Consider the following 10,268-nt stretch of genomic DNA (forward strand, 5'->3'; position numbering starts at 1 on the left):
CTCTTGGGTCCGAATATTCTTCTCAGGATCCTGTTCTCAAATACTTTCAGTCTATGTTCTTCCCTCAGAGTAAGCGACCATGTTTCACAACCATACAGAACAACAGGCATGATTATCGTTTTATATATTTTAAGCTTCAAATTTCTCGACAGAATTCGCGACGACAAGAGATTTTGAACCGAATAGTAACACGAATTCCCTGCTTTTAGTCGACATTTAATTTCTTCGTGAATATGATTTTCGTCTGTTAATATTGATCCTAAATATTTGAAAGTATCCACTTTATCAAAAGCATTATTTAATATTTTAACGCCTCCACAATTTGCCGTATTACGGTCCCGACGCACTACCATGTATTTAGTATAAATGCAGAGTCTTGTAATACTAGTGTAAAATATTTCAAAATCAAATATTGTACAATTGCATATAATGTGAAATAAAGACAAATTAAATGTATCAACATAATTATTTAGAAACGAGTCTATTGTTATTTTAATATTTCTATTTCATGATATTTTATTTCTGGTATAAAACATATTACGACTTATTCATCCCTGTACACCCAATTTCAATATTTACAGGCGATAGATTTGGCAACATGGAAAACAAAAGACGACTATTTATATCTAATGGTTACAATTATTTATTTAGTAAAGTAGGTTAGTTTTAAGGACTGAAGAAAGTGCTTCATACTTTTAAAATATTTTACTACGTTAATATTATTCTTAAAAATGAGAGAAATCGTTCATATTCAAGCTGGACAATGTGGAAATCAAATTGGAGGGAAATTCTGGGAAGTAATATGTGATGAACATGGAATAGATCCTACAGGAACATATCATGGAGACTCGGATTTGCAGTTAGAAAGAATCAACGTGTACTTTACTGAAGCCACGGGAGGAAAATATGTTCCAAGAGCAGTTATGGTGGATTTAGAACCAGGAACGATGGATTCTATTCGATCAGGACCATTTGGACAAATCTATCGACCAGACAATTTTGTTTTTGGTCAGGGTGGAGCCGGAAATAACTGGGCCAAGGGACACTACACAGATGGTTTAGAAATCCTCGATTCCATTCTAGATGTAATGCGAAAAGAAGCGGAAAGTTGTGATTGTCTTCAGGGATTTCAAGTTGTTCATTCTCTTGGTGGAGGTACAGGCGCTGGATTGGGCACAGCTCTTCTCAACAAGATCGGTGAAGAATATCCAGATAGAATAAAATCCAATTATTGTATTATACCGTCACCGAAAGTATCTGATACTGTTGTGGAACCTTATAACGCGACTCTATCTATTCACATGCTTGTAACAGGAGTAGATCTTTCATTTTGTATTGATAACGAAGCGTTATATGATATCTGTTTTAGAACATTGAAGTTAACTACTCCGACGTATGGTGATCTAAACCATTTAATTTCTGCTTCAATGTCTGGTGTAACAACTTGTTTAAGATTTCCTGGTCAGTTGAATTGCGATCTCCGAAAACTTGGTGTGAACATGATTCCAGAACCAAGGCTTCATTTCTTTATTCCCGGTTTCGCCCCGTTAACATCCCGAGGTAGTCAACAATACCGTGCAGTGACTGTACCAGAAGTGGTCCAACAGTTATTCGATGCGAAGAATATGATGACCGCTTGTGATCCCCGCCGTGGAAAGTATTTAACAGCTGCTGTATATTTCCGTGGAAGGGTTTCGACGAAAGAAGTGGATGAACAAATGGTAAACATCCGTAATAAAAACAGCAGCTACTTCGTGGAATGGATTCCGAACAACATGAAAACAGCTATTTGTGATATTCCTCCTCGAGGTTTGAAGATGGCCGGCATTTTAATCGGCAACAACACAGCGATCGTGGAATGTTTCAAACGCGTAGAGGAGCAGTTCCGAGCCATGTTCCGAAGGAAAGCCTTCCTGCATTGGTACACAGGTGAAGGTATGGATGAGATGGAGTTTACGGAGGCCGATCAAGATTTAACTGATTTGGTGGCCGAGATCCTACAGAAGCAGGAGATGACTCTTGAAGACGAAGGGGAGGGGCTAGAAGAGGACGAGGGGGAAGAGGCGGCTTAATCCAATCAAGTATCAAGCACTTTTGTTGTAGATGCATATTTATACACTGTACAGAACTTTTCTAAGAAGAGTGAAGTGATAGTGAAATATGTTTAAACTAGGATTTTTATATTGACTTTTTACTCAATTATCATTTACCCATCCATAATATTCTTGATACTTTATGACAAGCTGGCTATTAACAGTACATTTCAGAAATATTTTGTTGAGATTGATAATGTGTTATAGCATTATTCTAAGAAATTGGTTTGTACTTTTGTACTTATAATTATTTGACGAAATGTAATGTTAATATTACACACTTCAAAATGATGCTTTAAGTACGTCAGTTCTATTGGGATACAAGAAATGGGATGGAAATAAAGAAAATAAATATGTAGTAAGTTTTTTAATCCATGTTATTATTAGACACACTTCTAAATATAACTATTTTGAAGAAAAAGACCGCATAATTTTGTTCAACGGAATTAACTTTCATTAACTTCAGCTTTGTATATCCCTTGCCCTAAATATCTAATATTTGTCCTTTTTAACGACAAAAGTTAACGAAATTTAAATATTTAATACGACTAATAATCACTAATAAACTAAAGGATAATAAAATGCAAGATAACAGCAACAAATATTCTGTTGCTGGATATTATTTAGTATCTCCCACACTTGGTAGTGATAGCAGTTCGTTATTTGCAACTGTGATGTAGTCATGAGTATAAATACAGTGTGGGCGTATGGCTTATAAACTACCTAGGTACAGTGCATAAAACGAACCAACGTGTGCTAGGTGGCCACTAAAAAGCATGAATGCTATCTAACCAAGTCAGAACAGGAGCGCAGTAGGGGGGTCTAGGGGGTTCGTCCGTAGGGAGCAGGCGCGTCAGTGACGGTGGATATAAGTCCTACGGGTAAACGAGGTAGTTTAGAACGGCTCACTGTAAGTCACAGTACCGGCTCCGGAGTAGTCGGTGGACTTGAGGGAGATACTAAATGCCATTCTCTCTCTTGCTTCCAATTATTAAACTTGAAAGATAAATTCCGTGCATGCTTATATAGTTACCACGATATTTTTTATTTTTGAAATGTGAACAAACTTTTTACAGATATTTTGGTTGAACTGTTTTCAAAGAAAATTCACCCTTTGTAGCAAAGGACATTTTCCTTGTTTTTTCTGAAATAACTGAATTATGCTGTAACCTTTTTAAACAAAAATACGGGAAGGTACGTTGGATTTATTTATATATTTCACGTACTGTTTGACGATTTTTCTGTCAAGAGTAATGTCTTATGCTCCTAGGACTGTCAATGAAATATTTTTGTATGAAATATGAACAAATATGATCGTTTTGTACAAAATCTACTGAACATACCTAATCAATTGAATTACCACTGTTGAGATTTTCTTACAAAAATTATCTTAATTCATTATGTTAAATCGCCGTGCGTAAGATCTCAACCAAATTCTAAGGTTTCCCCATATGTATTAGAAAGGATATGCATTAAAGAATCCAATGATGTTGATAGGAAACAGAGGACGACTCAACGAACTTGAAAGTTCAAAAACTTCAACCAATGTTTACATAGTTTTCCGAAGTTTGAATTACTTATGTAACTCCTGATTTAGTAGTAGCTTAAGGTGGTTTGAGAGAACCTGGCAGCTGTTGATCTTAGATGTTAGTGGAGACTGTCTTCGGGTTGCCTGGTGTAGTTAGCGATTGGCTGATTGCTATCATGACTGCTTTGTTCGTGGTATCACCAAGGGACGGGTCCTTCTGATGAGGGGTTGTAATACTTCTATTTAGAGCTACTATTAAGATCTCCAAACTCTAGGATGGGTTTTATTTATATATAAAATTTAAAAAAAAGGTTCCTCTTCTGGTAGGGGGGGCCAACGCCCCCTTCCCTGGATCCGCCCCTGGTATCACCAATCTCGATTATGACCGGAATGTTCGCTGCTTGACTTTTTATGTTGTTGCCTGAAGAGTATCAATAAGTATATGAGGAATTCCATGAAAATGTCCAATTTTATCAATCGACCTTTTTCGTTTTTAGTTTGGGAAGGTTGGGAGTCTTCAAGGGCGCCGATTTCTCTATAAATTTGCCGGGGGGGGGCATTCATATGCAGACGGCATATATATATGAGGATTTTAAGACAAATTGCATTCAAATTATATGCCAAATATTAAATATTCACAAATAGAATGAGGGGACCCACATGAGCTTTGGGGGGCCCGGACCCCCCTGCCTCCAGGATCGGCACCCTTGGGAGTCTTTGCAATAAAGTAATGAGACTCATTTCCTTTAGTAGCTGAATGAGTTTTATAAATGAATGACCCCCTGCATTGAGTGTAGGTTTGCTTTTGAATTTGTTTTTGTTGTATTTCATTTGCAGTTGGTTGTCTTAAGTTCTTCCTTAGCTGGTTCACGAGCTGGCTTGGATGAGTTAGCAGCAGTTTGTTTTCAGTTTTGAGTCGTAGGCCGTTTCAGTGATTGTAGTTTTCTTCGGATGACCGTGCAGGGTGATAATCCTCTCAATTTACACATTTGCTGCGGTTTCTATCTTTTTCTTTCTTATTTTATACACGTCTAAGGTTCCTCGGTATATTTGAGAGAACAGAGTTGAGCCTTGCACGTAGCCTGAGTATGCCCAAAGTTGCTGGCATTTATAACACTAAGCGTAGCTCAATTTTTATAGCAGAGGTCTCAGTGGCGAATCCAGAAGGTAAAAACTGAGAGGGCCAGCCAGAACTCACACTATGATAGGCATATCACGAGTTTACTTTAAACATTCAAAAATATATAATAATAGCTTCAATTATTTTTGTCATTCAAAAAACTTGGGGGTCGAAGGCCCCCGGCCCCGGGCTAGATTCGCCACTGAGAGGTCTCCAAACTTTCTAGCTGAAGAACTACACTGATTTCCCCCACTAAGTATTAAGGGACAAGACCTAGCTTGTTCATGATAACAACATACATTAAAAGCCAGTACTCAAAACCAGTGTTGGGGCCGCGGTGGCTCAGTGGTAGAGCATTCACCTCTGGTGCTTGGGGTCCCGGGTTTGATCCCAGCCCCCGCCAAGTGAACTTTGTGGTGGACAAACACCGTGTGCGTGGGTTTTCTCGGGGTTCTCCCGTTTCCTCCCACTTTCTTCATTCCACCATTTCATTCATTACTCATCATCACCGTCTCCTTTAGCCTAACCGGCATAACCGGGGGACGTAAAACTCAAAGATTTCATTTCATTTTTCAAAACCAGTGTTCTTATTAAAAAGAAAACAAATCCACTTGAAATTACTTTTTGTATCCAATTATGTGTAAATCCTAGAATATTTTCTTCTAGCGTATAACATTCTTTCAAACAGCAATAATTTACAATGTATAATGGAGTAAACTGATTTCAGCAAGACATAGAGCATGAATGGGAAGAAGGTAAAGTTATCGAAAATATAACAGAAGACTTAGTAGGAAAGTTATGTTCCGGGAGGCCAAAATGCATATCAAGCAACTCAAGTTTGGATTTAAATACACTGATAAACTCGCTTAAAGGAAAACTCCGGAGATTAACCTCTTATTTCAGAAAGTAACTGCTCCGACAAATTTGTGAAACACATATTTTGATTAATTGAAGAGCTTATTTTCAAAATACTGTAGTTGTTCATTTCTTCTGGAAGTACTTTTCAAGTTTTTTTTTTTGGGGGGGGGGGAAGGGGGACGAATTCTTTCATAGAATGCAAAAAGCACACATCTAGATTCTTTCATAGCTGTATAAACTCCTTACCAGACTTGAAGATTCTATAAAATAACTCGTGCTGATGAAAATAAAGACGGACAGAAAACAGGGAGTTGCTGAAGTTTGAGTTTTTGCTGTGGAACAAAATGAAAATGACCTTTTCTGAAAATAAGCTTGCTATATTTGAAAATATTATCTGTTTAGCAGACACTTTGCAAAACATATTTTCCCTTTGAATTGTTAACGTCTCATCGCCTTTAATCCATTGTTCCAAAAGCTTTTTCTTTCGGCATTCTTATACTGCCATAGGAACGCACAATTTCAAATCCACACACACACGGCTCGAGCGGCTCGGCTCACAGCCCATTCCCTATCGAGCCGAGCCAACAGCGCACCCACCCAAACCGACACGAGCCGAAACAAAATGAAATGAAATCTTTGTTTTACGTCCCACGGTTATGCCGATTAGGCTAAAGAAGACGGTGATGATGAGTAATGAATGAAATGGTGGAATGAAGAAAGTGGGAGGAAACGGGAGAACCCCGAGAAAACCCACGCACACGGTGTTTGTCCACCACAAAGTTCACTTGGCGGGGGCTGGGATCGAACCCAGGACCTCAAGCACCAGAGGTGAACGCTCTACCACTGAGCCACCGCGGCCCCTACGAGCCGAAACAAACCGAGCTGATGGCTCACCCCAACCGAGCCGACTGGAGACGATGACTCACTTGAGCCGAGTCGGTGCCTCATCTCAACCAAGCCGGCTCGAGCTGTTCGCTCAGTTGAACCGAGCTAAGCCGGTTAACATCCCTACACGAGTTGGGCTTCTGCTTCGGCTCAAAACTTTCACCGTGCAGGTCTCAGCCTTGGTGGTGAGAACTACAGTATATACTTATGTTAGTGCTCACGACATTCGAAGCTGTCTCGTTATAAAAATCCATTGTCGTCTTGTTAATCGAGACTAAAAATATTCCAGATTACTGGTTACATTTCTCATAGCTTTAGTTTTCCATCTAATCAGGCAATGATTTCAAAACAAGCTAAACAAGCGAGCCATTTTTCAAACTCGACCTCAAAACAGTGACTCGGCTCGGAACTCGACTCGAGAAAAGTACCTTTGGCTCGACTCGAAACTAGACTCGAATTCGCTTCGCCCATCCCTAGAATTAATCAAGGATTGCATGATTCCAGCAGCAGAAGAAATGTATCCAGACGAAGAAATATCATTGTCAGCAAACATTGATGCTCGAAGATAGATGATAGCAGAAAATACATTTTCTCAATTGTATGACACAAATCGACAATACCGAGTGGCTTCGTTTGGCCCTGTGTAAGTCAACAAATATCTCAGGTGTTACTTTTTATTGGAAGGATAGATAGAAGTTATGAATTTGTATAAAAAAAAAAAATTCTTGAGAGAAAGCAGATGTACTTCGAGAAAACTGCTGATCACGATGTTGTCCACCACAAACTTACTTGCACGGGGATCGAACCAGGAACACCAGAGGTAAGCACTCTATCACTGAACCATTATGGCCCTCTAGTCAGAGACAAGAAATAAGAGCACTATTCCCTCCTGTAAAAAAAAAAAAAAAAAAAAAGCTAAAATAAGTTATCTTCAACATTCTCCGATTTGGACATTTGTGCTTCCTTTAACAACATTGTGAAACATAATTCGATTGATTGTGTTACATTTATTACAATAAAGGCATTCCAAAATAAAATTATTCATTATGTAAATACAGTTAATGAGTAAGGATACTATAACTGGGTGTAACGCAAGTAAACCTTTCAATAAATAAATAAATTTGACATTATTTTTAATATAACGTATACACAATACTCTTGTGAATACAAGCGTAGTTTACCACAGGTCGATACTGTCCCCGTTCCTCATCTGAATTTCCTTAATTACACTTTCCAAAGATCGTATTTTGTCTTGATTTAAAATAGAGTTAAGTTACAGTTCTTGTTATTATTATCATAATAGTTATTCTGCCATTATTGACAGGTCACTTGCGGCAACTGAGAAGTTTCCGTGCTTTACAGTCTTTAGCTAACCTCTTCGCCTTCCCTAACAGCACAAGATGTGCTAGGCATGTGCCATTTAGGTGTCTCAGCTACTTTTTAGGTACCTGACACTTGATACATATGGTATTCATGTGCCAAGTATGTACTTCAGCTACCTAAAGTTTTAGGTGCGTTACACCTAATTGATATTTGCGACTATGTACCGCAAATGTATCATTTATATACCTCGCTCAGTTTCGCACTGTGATAGTCGTTTGTTTTTATGTCGTCACTTAAGACATATATCTTTCATGTTCGAGTTACTTCCTTTAGGTGCATACATTTTCAGATACTTATGATACATAATTGATATCTGCAGCGACGCACGAATGACAGTCAGCTGTTTGCATTTGCTCATCTACAGTAACTTGCAACAGCATGACCGCAACTAGAGGGGGCTAGGGGGGTCTGGTTCCCTCTAAACTTTCGTGGCCCCTCCGGACCTCAATACAAAAAAACACAATTTAGATATTTGTAAGATAATTTTTGATGACTTGGCCCCCCTAACATATTCATAGCCCTCCCCCAAACTTCTGTGACTGGTTTCGACCCTGTGCACCAGTTTCTCGTGCTTTCTGCTCCACTTTCTGTACTTCTAGTACACAATCGCTTAGAAAAAAGAAGCAACAAATGCATCAAATTTGGGAGATGAATTTAAAAGAAAGAAATGACATAACCGATGAATAAAAATTGAGATGAATCTTTCATACATATGTGAACAGTTAATTATTTACGTAGTTAGGGATAAAGTATTGTATTTTTTAGATGCCAACTGTCGCCAATCATTTGAAAGTGAATACGGAAGAACCATTAAATAAAGTAAAGAGACGCGCGTCATTTTGTTATAAAATTATACGGCGAGCGGATTTATCTAATCCGAAACGGTTATCGTCGAATATACAGGGTTACAAGAGCACTCTGATTACCCAAATTGAAAAGACCTCAGTGACGTTCTGTTAATCGCCTCCGTGGCCAAGTCGGAAAAGCACGCGCCTAGTAACCAAAGGTTTGGTAGTGCGCGCCCACCATCGGGTGCTTCTTCTTCTTCTTCTTCTTTTTTTTTTTACTTTTTGAAAGTGTTTTTTAGACTCACCTTAATGTAAACAAATTCCGCATAAAAGTGATTTTACATATTTTGGGGGAGTAATTTCCGCTTACGGTATGGGAAGAACATAGTAGGTAAGTTCCGCAGGTACATGTCAGGCATCTGCCTAGGGGCGGACATAGACTGTGACCATCACTTGCCACCCATGTGATTTCTCTCTCGTAGGTACATAAGGCACATACTGGGCACATTCCCATGTACCTGAGGAAACATGATAGGCATATGCCTACTATGTAATTGTGCTGTTAGTGTTCACGTACGATTTTTCTGTCTTGATGTCGTTCATCAATTGTAGCCTCATTCGCCTCTGTTTCCTGACACCTACCCTGTAGTACGTCCCTCATGATACAGTTCCTTCTCAGCCAATGTCTCAACCAGTTTCTCTTCCTTTTCTCAACAACATCTATAGTGCTGCCAAAATGTCTTGAGCCGTGGCAAAAATGTGAACTAAAGCTCACACCTTCAACACACCCACGCGTTGAGCCAATAAGAGTTCAGCTATTGCTGGGCGAGAGAGCCTTGCAGCCGTCAGCGCCAAAGGCAGTGGAATTCCTTCAGCCGATAGCAGCGCTTGGAACCGAAGACTAGGTATCAAGTCAATGTGGTATATTTATAAAATTGTTCTTTTCTCCCCAACATTTCAAATAACCTCTCATTCGTTTTCCGCTCAACCCAGCTAATTCTCTCCATTCTTCTCCACTCCCACATTTCTCTTTTCTGTGCAGTTCAATGTATAAATAACAATACTCAATTACATGTTATTTATTTTGATCTCTCAGTGGCCTTTGATTCTGTCAGTCACATTCTTCTTCTCTAGAAGCATTCCAATAGGTTTAATGTACATGGTAAATTTCTCTCTTTAATCACCAGCTATCTAAAGGACCGTAAACAGAAAGTTGTTCTTTCAGGGGCGACTTCTAGCCCCCAACCTGTGATCTCGGGGGTGCCTCAGGGAAGCGTACTAGGAAACCTGCTATTTGTGCTGTATATGGACGATCTCTAATCTCACCTATCAGTTAATCCTAGTGGCCTTTTGTTTTTTGCTGACGATTGCAAATTATATAGAGAAATATCATGTTTCCATGACACAATTGCCCTACAGGAAGACATAAATTATGTTGTAGACTGGTGTGAAATGTGGCAATTGAAACATAACACTAAGAAACGTGACAGTATTACAATCACTCTGAAAAAGTCTTCTGTTCCCTCCAAATACCATATTAACGATTCCCCTATAACACATTCTGCTAGTCATAATGATCTTGGTGTCATCTTTGATTCGAAACTCTCGTTCTC

At 38.9% G+C, this 10,268-nt stretch overlaps 1 pseudogene; it reads left to right on the forward strand.

Annotated features, from left to right (window-relative positions):
• The first annotated feature begins 619 nt into the window (after positions 1–619).
• LOC145669033 (tubulin beta chain pseudogene) lies at positions 620–2,464 on the forward strand (annotated as a pseudogene).
• Positions 2,465–10,268: the final 7,804 nt, after the last annotated feature.

This window comes from Thermobia domestica, chromosome 13 (genome assembly GCF_964235325.1).
Source record: "Thermobia domestica chromosome 13, izTheDome1.hap1.1, whole genome shotgun sequence".
In the NCBI taxonomy this organism is placed as follows: domain Eukaryota; kingdom Metazoa; phylum Arthropoda; class Insecta; order Zygentoma; family Lepismatidae; genus Thermobia; species Thermobia domestica.